This window comes from Heptranchias perlo, chromosome 8 (assembly GCF_035084215.1).
Source record: "Heptranchias perlo isolate sHepPer1 chromosome 8, sHepPer1.hap1, whole genome shotgun sequence".
Taxonomy (NCBI): Eukaryota; Metazoa; Chordata; class Chondrichthyes; order Hexanchiformes; family Hexanchidae; genus Heptranchias; species Heptranchias perlo.
In genome coordinates this window covers 48598150-48612564 of record NC_090332.1, presented here as the reverse complement: position 1 = coordinate 48612564, position 14415 = coordinate 48598150, and positions in this window count along the sequence as shown.

Here is a 14415-nt window from a genome sequence, read left to right as displayed (position 1 = left end):
ATGATGATGACTCTACTACTAATGGTCATAGCTTCTCTGGACTTTCTCTCCCTTATTCTCCCTAAGCTTCAAGCATATTATCGTACATACCTTTCCTCCTTCCTGCCCTCATTGTGTTCAAATCTGAACTCAACGCACACCCAGATTATGCTGACATCACAAATGAGGAAATTTAGCTCCAAACTTGTTAACAAGATAAGTGGTCATGTATTCTATATTGAAACATATGGGCCCTGGTGGGAGAGGGATGGATTTGGGGCAGAGTGTAACTTCTGCCTGCCCACTTTCAGTGCCCCGACCCATCAGAAATCCTGGGGTCAGGCTCCCTTGAATATTTTGAATGGCTACCTGCACCGTTTCTATATATCACAATTTGGAAGTTTGTTTGCTTTTCCAAATTATTTAAAAACAGCTGGAGAATGAAATTTATTTTAAAAATTGAGTTAGAAGTTTCAGAGGAAAGCTATTTTGTAGTGCTTATATTTTACTTTGGAAACAATCTAACAGCTGATAGAGGGAGTCAAACATGGAGATAGAAACAGAGTGATGATTAGAATAGATTTGCTTTATTTGAAACTGAGAATTCAATAACAATTATTATTTTTCCATTGCAAAAACTGTTATCAAGAGCTTATTTTTTACTTCAGATAAAGACACTGGCTCAGAGAAAGAGAAATAAATGAACGGGAGTGATTAAAGCATTTGTGCTTTATTCTGTTTATAGTGAGAATTCAAAAAATAGGCAATGTTTACACAAAAATGGGTCTATACGGCTGTGTTGGCTATGTATCCAGCTGCAGTGAGTAAGGAAAACACTAATGAGTTATTTTCTAGAAACCAATTGAAAAACATTGGCCCAGAAATTACTTACCTTGGATGCCGCTCCGTAATGGCGTCCATCCCAACCGCCATTGAATCCATCGGAACAAGTTCACAAACACAAACATGCACTGTAAAACCCGGAAATCACAAGCTTGCGATTGGTTCAACGGCATTTTGACAGTTCTGAATTAAAGGGCCACCTATTCTATAATCAATACAATCACCAATCGTAAACTTACCCATCTGCCCAGCTGGAACAAAGACACTTACACCACGAGAAGGTACGCCTGAAAATACCAGCCCTACACTACTTTTTAAAAGCACAGTGACTCGTAATGACTGCAAAACAACAAAAAAATTACATTTTCAAAATGTGGAACGTCTAATTATTCTTATTTTAATACTTTTTGATCATTAAAAAAATTTATTGAAAAATATTCTTTTTTAATTTTTAACTTCTGTATGTTTCAGTACATTAAATCATTTTCTTGCATTTTTATAATAAGGTAAGTTAAATTTTTATTTAGACTAACACAGGGAATGTCACTTTAAATGAATGAGCTTTACTTGCCTGCGTGTGGGCGGGGCTTGCACTCCCACAGTCTTTGCATGCGCACGTGGCCTGCGCTGATCTCGGAGCTCACCACTGGAGAAGGTTTCAAAATTCAGCAAATGGACGTCGTGGACCACGCAGTGAGTACATTCAAACTTTTTATCCGCAGGATGTGCGGACAATCTTGCCACACCGGTGGTAGCAAGTTCCAGCCCATTTACTTCAATGGGCCAAATCTTGTTGGAGCAAGGCATCTCACGCTTTCATGCACCCTTCAGCTCGAAATTCTTTTGCGTCGTAACTTGCTGGAAGTGCGAGCTGATAACATTGTGGCGAGGGCAACGGGGCATGTGGGGCCTCAGTGAACAATGGGACCAACAATGTATCTCCTTAATCAATGAGATTTACGGATTGAGAAAGAAACAGGAACGAAGGTAGGTTAATTAGAGTGGGTAAATCAAATCAGGTACAGAAATAAAGAGAGGGAAAGAAAGGTTGGATCAAGAGAGAGAGAGAAAAGAGACAGAAAGGAAAAGTAAGAAAAAAATTTTTAAAACTTAAATTTAAAATTCTTTAAATCTCTAAGAAGAATCTTGCATCTATGCAAGATGAGACTCAACAGTTTAAATTGTTCCCTTTCTGGGCCAGAGAAATTAATTAGCTTTACATTAACAATAATCACATCATTAAAAGGGTACTTATGCTATTAATTATGAGCCCTAACTTTCTGTGGCGAGTTTAATGGGCAATTAATGTGCAAATCCACCAAGTTCTTAAAAATAACAAGGAGGCTAAGGGCGCGATGTCGTTTGTGAGAAGCAAACGGAGGAGCGGCGTAAATCGACCAGCAAATTCTGGAGATTTGCAATTCACATCATATCTCTTCATCCCCTGAACTTGCTGACCGATTTGCGCATTAATAACTGCGTGTGTTATTAACACAACATTATTTTTCCAGAAAAATTTAGCTCATTATCTTTGAATTGAAGTCTTAGAAACTTTTCCCCTAATTCTTTCACTGGAGATGGCACCCTGACCCATTTCTTCACCTCAGTAGCCACAGGTTGCATAAAGCATGAACTTTTGAATGTTTTATGAGATCATTTTTGATGCATAAAACATTGGAGCCAGTTTTTATCCCCTTTTTCTGGCAGGAGCAGGGCAGTAAAGAGCCAAAAATTGCGGCACAGCACTTACCAACCCATTCCCGCCAACTCTGGCACACTGCAATTTTGGAGCAGGTCAGGAATCAGGTGATCAACGTGAAACAGGTGAGAGCCTATTTAAATATGCAAATCAGAGTGACTACGCCGCAAGTAGAACCCTGATGCAATTTTGGTGTTCTGCTGAGTGGATCACATGCATTGCCCAGAGGAACTGAGCCTTGAGCGGCCGAACCAGCAGTCCCTAAATGAATCACTAAAAGCCACTCCAAAACGAGGTACAAAAAGGTGTGCCACTGATCTTCCCATCCACTGCCAGTCTCTTCATGCCCCCCCACCAGGTTGATTTCCCCCTCCTTTAATGTCCCACTTCTGGCTTGGCTCTGTGGAGGAACAGCTGGATTTCCTACCCCTCCCCTCCACACCCCTTAATCCACAAGTTGCCTGTCAGCACTTGTTCAGCGCTCGCAACTCGCCGATATTATTGTCATGCAGCTCAAGCATGAAAATGGTTCAGGCCTCTCCTTGACGCACATAGGGTTGGGGGGGGGGGTGCACAATCGCTCCACCCGCTGCCTGCCTGAAGTGCACCCAAAGTTAAAATCAGTCCCAATGTATGTGCTAAGGGTTGTGTATATGTGCAGTTTATATTTATTAAAGCAACCATGTATTTATTTACCATTAAACACAGATTTATTTCTTTATTTTCTCAAACCATCTAAGAACCTTTTTCACCATCTCAAGGGGACTTTTTACAAACCTCTTTCACAAATTGTCAGCCCCCCCCCCCTCCCAACTCCCACCACAATGCTGGCAGACCCCACATTCCACCCCCATCTCTGTTCTGCCAAATCCCTGGACTGCTCCCAATGCTGCCACATCTTAGGAATGAACCCCTTCCTGTGCTGCTAACTCTCAGGATCTCCACCACAGTGCTGCTAAACTCTATTACTCACACTCCAATTCTGCCAAATCTCAGGATCCCCAATGTTGCTGCGAGCCCTTAGGATCTAAGCGCAGTGTTCCCAAGCTCTAAGACTAGCCATTACTGTTCCAAACTCCCCTTACCAGTGTTGCTATAAAACAGTGGGCGCTAAATTGGGCCCGTTGTTTCAGCGCTACGTTGCCTCCCGAAGTGCCAAGATGGCGTCTTGGCTGTGCACGCACGTTTCCAGTGTGCCGTGCGCCGGATGCTATCTTGGTATAGGAGTTAGCGCAGGCGCAGATAACGAACGCCGGAAGCATGTCTTTACAAAGAGAAAATAGATACCATCATTGTAAAAAGCTGATTTAAAGTGATAGACACCATTTTGGGTCTTAACACTCAACTCAACGCACAGTCTTAACCCCGACCATCTGAACGTGTCTTAGAGTGCCTGGAGGACCCCCCACTAGCGCTATTTAAAGGGAATATGCAGGATTTACAGATTAGTGGCTGGATTATTGCTTCTGACTGCCGAGACATTTGTAACTGTTTTTGGAGGTCTCCTATACTAGGACTAGGGGACATAGCCTAACATTTAGAGCCAGGACATGCAGGAATGAAGTTAGGAAATGCTTCTACACACAAAGGGTGGGAGATGTTTAGAACGCTCTTCTACAAATGGCAGTTGATGCTAGCTCACTTGTGACTTCTAAATCTGAGATTGATAGATTTCTGTGATCCAAGGGTATTGAGGGATATGGGGCTAAGGCGGGTATATGGAGTTAGGTCACAGGTCCACCATGATCTCATTGAATGGTGGAACAGGCTCAAGGGGGTGAATGCCACTGCCACTTGCTGCCTCTTGATATGCGCTACCTTCTCCTGCAAGAAAGTGGGACGTATGTCTGGGTGATGTGCCTGTCATGGTTGAATAGTTGCCAGTGTGTGTGGTCTGTGAGTTGTGGGTGGGCAGCTTGCAACAGTGTTAATGTGAGGGTGAGAGGAAGCATCTGATTGGAAGAGTTGAGTACTGATGGAAAGAGTTTGTTGGTAGGTAGGTGATGGGGGGTGTGATGCGTGGAGCAGTGGATGTGGCTAGTGGTGCAGTTGGTAGGAGATGCCGCTTGACATTTGACCTCACTCACCTTGACCACACATGTCAAAGCATTGAACTTCTTCCTGCACTGCATCCATGTTCATGATGCTGTGCGCCTGGCATTGACTTTATCCCCTACTGCCTCCCACTGCCTTTTGGGTATATGTCTGGAGGGCCTCTTGCCACCACCCCCCTACAGATATAGGATGTCCCTCCTTCTGTCCGCCTCTTGCACCAAAGCCTCTGGTACATCAGCAGAGAACCACTCACCTGACGAAGGAGCAAAGCTCCGAAAGCTTGTGATTTCAAATAAAGCTGTTGGACTATAACCTGGTGTTGTGCGACTCCTTACATTTAACATAACTCATCAGTGTGTAAACATATGGATGGGACCTGCATCTGTGCTTGTCTGATCTCCGTTCAGACTCCGTGCAGACAGCAGACTGTTATTTTCAGCAAATAACAGGTACCAGCTACCTTTAAGAGATTTCGAAAAGACAGCCTGTCTTTAAGAGATTGGAGCTCCCCCTGCTGGTGGAAAGTGCCAATTGCATGGAATCCTCGTTCAACTCTGATTTCCAACGCAGATTGCAGGTAAGTCCTTAGGCCTGACTAAAGTCTCGTCCTGCCTGCGCAGGGGCCGTTGGCGTGGGGTAATAGCGGATCGTGCTACCCCCGCCCAAAAGCAGGCGTTATCCAATTTTTTTCCCCCCAGTATCTTTCAACGCACCATGATCCACATATACAAAAAAGAGTCTTGTATCCAGTGTGCGTTTGTCACATTGTTAGTGTGTGTTTGTTACTTTGCTAAATATGCAAAATAATCTTACAAAACAGAGAGAAAGCTGATCATTAATCTGGAGCCTGAAATTTGCAAGCAGGTGCTTAACAGAATAAAGAACAGGTGCTCTAATCTGTCTCTGCCCTCAGTGTATCTCCTTCTCTCTGAACCAGCGTCTCTCTCTGAAGTAAAAATATAAACAGCTGATAGCAGTTTTTCTCTGACCTCAGCAGTTTACAGTTAGTGTCAATTACCTGGATTTGCTTATTTAGAGCAGTGGCTAGGTTAACAACTAAACATCACAACTGTGCTTCAGATATGAGATTACCCACAAACAATGCCTTGGGAGGTGCACTGCCATTATATACTTTGACAGCAGTGAAATCATGGTCAAATTTACATTTCCATGCTTTTACTTTGTATAGATAGAGAGACAGACAGGTTGACCTCAATCAGAAATTATGAAAATAGTTTGAGCTATAAACTGCCTTCCTATTTTTACATTTACATTTAGGCTAATAATGGCCTTATCTTTAATACCTACCTTCGATAATCCATTTTAATTTTTTAACCCATATTAAAACCATACTTATTAAAAAAAACACAATCATTTTGACAAAATGAATGTCTGTGAACCTAAAAATGTATTGTGACAGTCAACCTGGAATCAGAATCATAGAATTTTACGGTGCTGAAGGAGGCCATTTAGGCCTTCAAAGACTGTGATGGCTCTCTGAAAGAGCTATTCACTTAGTCCTCTTCCTCTGCCCTTTCCCCACATCTTTTAAATTATTGTTATCTGTATTAAAACTGCCATATGGATATTTTGAAACAAATTTTAATGCCTTCACATTACATAAATATGTATCGCTGAATTGAGCCTCTACACAATCTGTAGATTGAAAATGAGAGTTATAAAACAGATTTATACACAAAGTTCAGTTCAGGACCTTTACATTGCATCACATTTATTACCATATAATTAGTTAACATTAAATAATGAAGTAAATTCACCGGTCCTGAGCTCCCAGCAATAGAGTCATAGAGTCATAGAAGTTTACAACATGGAAACAGGCCCTTCGGCCCAACATGTCCATGTCGCCCAGTTTATACCACTAAGCTAGTCCCAATTGCCTGCACTTGGCCCATATCCCTCTATACCCATCTTACCCATGTAACTGTCCAAATGCGTTTTAAAAGACAAAATTGTACCCGCCTTTACTACTGCCTCTGGCAGCTCGTTCCAGACACTCACCACCCTTTGAGTGAAAAAATTGCCCCTCTGGACCTTTTTGTATCTCTCCCCTCTCACCTTAAATCTATGTCCCCTCGTTATAGACTCCCCTACCTTTGGGAAAAGATTTTGACTATCTACCTTATCTATGCCCCTCATTATTTTATAGACTTCTATAAGATCACCCCTTAACCTCCTACTCTCCAGGGAAAAAAGTCCCAGTCTATCCAACCTCTCCCTATAAGTCAAACCATCAAGTCCCGGTAGCATCCTAGTAAATCTTTTCTGCACTCTTTCTAGTTTAATAATATCCTTTCTATAATAGGGTGACCAGAACTGTACACAGTATTCCAAGTGTGGCCTTACTAATGTCTTGTACAACTTCAACAAGACATCCCAACTCCTGTATTCAATGTTCTGACCAATGAAACCAAGCATGCCGAATGCCTTCTTCACCACCCTATCCACCTGTGACTCCACTTTCAAGGAGCTATGAACCTGTACTCCTAGATCTCTTTGTTCTATAACTCTCCCCAACGCCCTACCATTAACGGAGTAGGTCCTGGCCCGATTCGATCTACCAAAATGCATCACCTCACATTTATCTAAATTAAACTCCATCTGCCATTCATCGGCCCACTGGCCCAATTTATCAAGATCCCATTGCAATCCTAGATAACCTTCTTCACTGTCCACAATGCCACCAATCTTGGTGTCATCTGCAAACTTACTAACCATGCCTCTTAAATTCTCATCCAAATCATTAATATAAATAACAAACAACAGCGGACCCAGCACCGATCCCTGAGGCACACCGCTGGTCACAGGCCTCCAGTTTTGCTTGGTTTCAATGAATTGCAGTTGAAGGGAAAGCGGGTCAGAGACAAGGCTACAACACTGTAGTCCCAATTCTCTGACCTGTGCTCCCTTCGAGAAGCTGACCACCGGGAGTGTGGGATCAGTGAATTTATCTTGATATGATTTAGCAAATTATTATTTATACTAAACAGTTCAGTAGAAAGGATTAGATATAGAAATAGTAGAATTTAAATGTCAATAATTGATAAAACATTTCAGTGCAGTTTTTTAATAGCATATGTTTAAAAGTGATGTAGTAAAATAATTGGTGCAGGAACCGTCATCCCAACAGATGTTTTGTGCAGCTAGTTATGTGAAATAGTTCCAGAACTACAGAGCAATAAAATGTAATTATGAAAGAATGACCATTTTAATATTGCATTTGAAATTATTTTCTTATTCAATACATTATAAATGTTATCCACAGCAATAATACATCTATAATTATCTGGAAAAAGTTATATGCATGTTAGGAATTAAGGTACAGTAAAATTGGTTTGTAATGCTGTATTTGAGGCTATGGGAAGGCTTGATTTGGGATTTATGTTCAGACTTAATTTGTTTTGGTGAAATCAAGCTTTAAATCAAGCAACAAAAGCAGCTCCATTAAGAAGAATAATCACTGAATACAGGAGCCCAAGTCATCTATTACCTCAGAGACTCAACACGAGGAATCATGTATTTCAAAACAAAACTAATCATTCATTTTATACACCATATAGAATATTATGATAGAGCCACAGTATTACATGAGGTTAACAGGATGACAATATAACAGGATCTAATTTCTGTAATCAAAGCATACACCTGAAGAACAATGTGTACATATAGTTCAAAGAGAGTTCTGGCCTCAGAGCTGTAGGGGCAGTGGCGACGGATAGTTTGACTGCATAGCCTGATGTATAAATAAGAATGCAATTTCTTACAGCCTTTTTCTACTTTCTGATTCTAAGCTCTGTCTGTCCTTCTTTCTCTATCTATACCAAGCAAAAGCATCTATAGTACTGCAAGATGCAAAGATAGGCAATGGCTGGAGGAGCAAGCAATCCATCCACCCAATGTACTAATACAAATGTGTTTTAAGACCATTGAACTATCTTTCTAGCTGCTATGATGCAGAAGAATCTATGTTACCTTGTAATCAGTGCATCTAAAGTCTTTTTACTCAGCAGTTTTCTCTCCTTTCATCGTCCCCTAAGACTTTGACTCCTTGCTGAGATATGGTTGGCCTCTAGTGGCTCACCTGACAAGCCATTGTTACTTGTGAAACTTGACAGCATCATTGCTGGTCCTGACCCTGTCCTAACCTGACATCTGCACATGCACACTTTCTGTCAGGAATTACTAGATAGTGATCAGGAACTGGAACCCTGGCTGATAGTCTCCTTCCTAATCCAGGAGCTCTGAGTAGCATCCCTGCCCTTGCCCCATCTAACCTTTCTGAGCGCAGACTGGAGATCAAACCTGGGACCCTCTATAAAGCTGGTTCAGTTGCTACTGGAGAAACTCATTGAGCCATGGAGGAAGCGCTGTTGAAGATACTTTATTCTTTCCATCTAATGGTGTTGTTTTGTCTTCTCTGATCATGATGAGCCACAACAGATTTTTATTGAAAGAGACAGGGTGGAAAATAAATCCTGAATCTTGTCTTGAAAAGACAATGGTGTAAACTTTCATCTTCACTTCATAGATGATAATGTAGCAGTGTGGATTGCCCACCCATTATAGAACCCATTCAAATTGAAATCAACAGGTTGAAAATTGTGTGAATTCTATAATGGGTTCGGGTGAGCTGCTCCACCAGATTACCACGCAGGTGGTGAAGACTAAAATTTATCCCAATCAAATAAAACTCCTTTCAATAAATTAGTGCAGGAGTGAAGTATCACACCAATGCATAAGTGGGAAACATCTTGGTTAACAAGGGGAGAATGTCAACAAGCCAGAAGAGTGGAGATGTGCAATATGGGAGTGGAGAATGCGTGTGTACCTTAAGCTGTTATTAGATCCTTTGGTCATTTATAATCAACAGCTTTACTTTCAGGCTGTCAGAAAATCCAATTAAGCACTTTAGAAGGTAATATAAACCTCCCTGTTCTTTGGCAGTCTCTCAAACTTTTGACAAGCTTGTTTGTTATAATTCATAAAGCCCTTCAAGACATTCTTGCCCAATAATGGTGCTTAATGGTGATTTAGTCTATTATGCTGCTATTGTGAATGTAATTGTTAATTTACATCCTTATACCGGATGATTTTTGTTATGATTCTGTTTCAAAGAATGTTAACAATCTTGTAATTAGGACTTGGTGAAATTTATTTGACCAGCAAAAGAAGTATTTGACCCTGTAAAACTGTTTCTAATTTAATCCCTAAACTGCCAATATAAGACAAAACATAAGAATTTTTAGGAACAGCAAAATTCCATTAGGCCCTTTATCAGAGATCAACCCCACTTAGCCAGCTTCTAACCATAAAAGTGAATCAATAATTCTAAACATCACTCAATTCATCAATAATATTAAAATAATAAGCAATATAGTTTCAACTCTACAAAGTCACACTAATGAGGCTGCTTCATCCCGATTCCCATTAATGACAAAACCACAATCCATGTCAAATTAGAGTGCTTTGAGGAGGGACTAGAGTTAAAAATACTTTGGAAGCAGTATCCAAACCTAAATAAAACCTTTCTGATGAAAGATCATTTACCTGAAATGTTAATTCTATTTCTCTCTCGACAGATGCTGCCTGACCTGTTGTGTGTCTCCAGCATTTTCTGTTTTAACTTCAGATTTCCAACATCATCAGTATTTTGTTTTTGCCCAAATAAAACCAATTGTTTATTCCTACAAGATGTGATCAAACATGGTTAAATGGTGCCAAATTCTTTTCACTAATCATTCTTACATAGAATTGCATAGAATTTACAGCACAGATGCATGCCATTCAGCCCAATTGGTCCATGCCGGTGTTTATGCTCCACACGAGCCTCCTCCCTCCCTACTTCATCTAGCCCTTTCAGCATACCATTCTAATCCATTCTCCCTCATGTGCTTATCTAACTTCCCCTTAAATGCATCAATGCTATTGACCTCAACTATTCCATGCGGTAGCAAGTTCCACGTTGTAATCACTCTTTGGGTAAAGAATTTTCTCTTAAATTCCTTATTGGATTTATTAGTGACTAATTTATATTTATGACCCCTAGTTTTGGATTCCCCCACAAGTGGAAACATCTTCTCTACATCTACCATGTCAAACCCCTTCATTATTTTAAAGACCTCTATTAGGTGACCTCTCAGTCTTCCCTTTTCTCAAGAAAAGACCCCCAGCCTGTTGTTATTTTTGCATTGTAAGCTTTAGTAGTCTGACTGGTACGTGTTCACCAGTGTCGAGTATCTCCTGATGCCTGTGATTGTCTCGATGGACAGTTCTTTCTTCAGACTGACTACTTCTAAAAAAAAATAAAATATTGTTTAATTGATTAGATCTTTGTTGTGTAGAGAATTTACAGAAATAGCAGTGAGGATTTTCATTCATATTATATACTAACGACAGTTCCAAAGCACTAGTGTAACTAATAATGGATCTTTAAAGGTAAATTAAAGGTAAAGGTAAATTCTTTTGATTCATTGAATATTAATACACTCCACATCCCATCAGTAGGTTGCCTATCTGACTAAAAAAATCCAACAGGGATTGCTTCAGGAACTTCTTGGATGCACTTTCTCCTCCTGCATTATTAAGATGCCACTCAGTGACTGCCTTCAGTTCTACTATGAGCAAGTAAAACCAGAGCAACATACTTACACAATTGATGAGCAAGACAGTACAAAGCCAACCTGAATTATCTTCAACATAAACCAAACTACCTTTATTGGGTCTTTTTAGTAGGTATCAGCCTTGGCTCAGTGGTAGCATTGGTGCCTCTGAGGCAGAAGGTTATGGGTTCAAGCCTCTCTCTGGAGACTTGAGCACATAATCTAAGCTAATACTTCAATACAATACTGAGGGAGTGCTACACTGTCAGAGGTGCTGTCTTTCAAATGAGACATTAAACTGAGGTTCTATCTGCCCTCTCTGATGGATGTAAAAATGATATTATGGCACGATTTTTGAAAAAGAGCAGGAGGAGGTCTCCTGGACCTAGAAATTAATTTGCGCCCGACTTCGGCAATGGACCCAGTGGAAAACGTGAACCGCCACACTGAAACTGATGAGCAAGAGAGCCACGCAAAATTGGTCCTCTTGCATCATCAGGATATGCCCGGCATGTTTAGGATGCCAATCGCACCAAAGGGACAGAGCATCAGTCGTGAAAAGAATGAAAATCGACCTGTGAAGACACTTGCACCAAGCAACCATGGGGTTGGCGGGGAGGCGGTTGGGAGGGTTGACAAGCAATGGCAGGCAGTGGCCGCCAGTTTTAATGTGGAGTCAGAAGGAGCACAATCAGGCACCAACTAATTTTGGGAATGGCCCAGAAATAGTTGTTAAATGACAAGAAGAGGTTTTTTTGGCAAGGGGAATGGAAGATGCCTTCTTAGGGTATTTTGCCATTCTCTACATTCTTAGGTTTCCTATAACACAAATCATCCCCAGATGAGAGGGCCGAAAGGCCACCTAAAAAGTAGATTTGAAAGTAACCATGGGAGCTGCACATGAGTAGCCTGAAGTGCGTATCCTTTCAATTTTCCCATTTTTTCCTAGTGGTTTCTTATTACAGTGTCATGGGGATTGGGAATTCAACACATGGGGATCATTGGCATGAATCTGCATCCAGCGCCTCTGGTGAGCTTCACTGCACAGCCACCTTCCATCAATTTATTAAAAGATGAACACTGCAATTTCCGTACTTAGTCAAGTCCCAAACTTGGGCAGTTCACCAAGAAGATGTAGCAAGCTGAAGCGATGCCGTAATGAGGGAGAGGAAAACCTCGTACATAACAACTGGCAGCTCTGTACAGTTGGCAAAGGGCAGTGTTAGGAAAGGGTTAATCAGATGGGACTGCTATTGATTTCTCTTTATATTACTTTATTTATATTAACTGTGTTCAATAACTTTCCAATTGTAACTGTTAAATGATCGAGACTAGGTATAGAATCCAATTTGTAAGTAAAGAATGCATTTTGTATTAAACCTCTAAGGTTAAAAGTTTGCAGAGTCTTGCACAGAATTCAGAAACAGCTTGGTCTCAAGGTTAAACAATGCATTGATTACATTTATATCTGGACATTCTCACAAATACTTGTATGCTTATAGACTAACTTATCTATAGCATAGCCATAATAGAATCCTAAAACCAGTAGCTCCTGCTAGCCTTCGGGACCATGTTTGTTAGATAGAAAGCCCAAGATGACTTATGTGTAGAAAGCCTGTATTTTCTTGATAAAGGCTGATTTTCTTGATAAAGACTGATAAGGTACAGAATGTTTAAGGGTTATGGAATATAAGTGAAGGAATGCAGATGGACACTTAAACAAAGAGTGAGATCCACAGAAGTGAGGAGGAGAAGAAGAAAATTTAGAAAGTTGGGCTTAACAGCTGTAACACGTGATCTCCTACATCCCTTTGTGTTCTGAGGTGTTGTCTGTGAGTATTTTTATTTGATTCCTAATAAACTTGTAAAGTGTTTGGGGGCTTAAATTGGGCCAAATGGTGCCCATTTTTCAGGCGTTACTTGGCCTCCTAAGGCCCTAAATGGCATGCAGGAAGCATGCGCACACTTTCAACATAGAAACATAGAAAATAGGAGCAAGGGTAGGCCATTCGGCCCTTCGGGCCTGCTCCGCCATTCAAAATGATCATGGCTGATCGTCTAACTCAGTACCCTGTTCCCGCTTTTTCCCCATGTCCCTTGATCCCTTTAGCATTAAGTTGATCCCTTTAGCATTAACAACCATGCGACGCCCGCCATTTTGGGTAAGGACAACAAGAGGCGTCCTTTATCCATGCTTGTATATGCAAATATGTGCTTTAGGCACCTGTTGCATCATCGGTTTGCCCCTAGGTAGCGCTGCTGCGGAGAAAACAAACTTTAAACATCGCATAAGTAAAAAAAATGTAAATTCTTACCACAGTAGCCACCGCTCCTGATCCCTGACCTCCAGGCCCTGGCCCCAGCCCCGATCTCCAGGCCACCCCAATCTCACTCCCTCCCCCCCAGCCCTGACCTCCAAGCCGATCTCACTCCCTCCCCCCTAGCCCTGACATCCAGGCCCCCCCAATCTCACTCCCTCTCCCCAGCTCCAAACTCCAGGCCCCTCCAATCTCACTCCCCCCCAGCCCCAACCTCCAGGCCCCTTGATCCCTTCCCCCTGGCTCCTGATATTTTCTCTGAGGCCCCAATCCTCCCCCACGGCCCCCGTCATCTGACCCGACCACTTACCTGTGCGGCCTCCCATCACAGCGCCATCTTCATTATGATGACGTCTAAAGCCCAATATCCAGGGATCCTCAGACCTCACCATTTGTGCGCGGGATACTAATGCTAAGCAGAGGGTCACCCAAAAGTAGGCGCTCCTGAATGTAACCTCCTTTGACTCCTGCATCTCAAACTTTCATTTCTAGTACATAGAGAAGGACTGCAGCATTCGTATGCAGGCAAGTTATGAAGAGTCTTACTTTTCTTGTGGCTGGTCAGATGTTCATTGTGCTGTGATGGAGTTGGTTCTGTTACAGCTAATGACGTCAAATGGATGAAAGCGTAGATTCTGTAAATTAAATAAAAATATCATTTTGATTTAAAAAATGTGAATCATAGCCATCATTATCTGGTAACTATTGTGCAGAATTTGCAAAGCAGCCTAAGTGAATCCTTTCCATTAGGTCAAGACTTGTAAATAAATATAAACAGTAGTAACGCATTGAAAGGATTATCAGGACAGTTACTGTGAATCAGTCTGACCAATGTGACAATACATATTACATATTATACAGAATTTTACAGCACCAAAACAGGCCATTCAGCTTAACAGGTCTA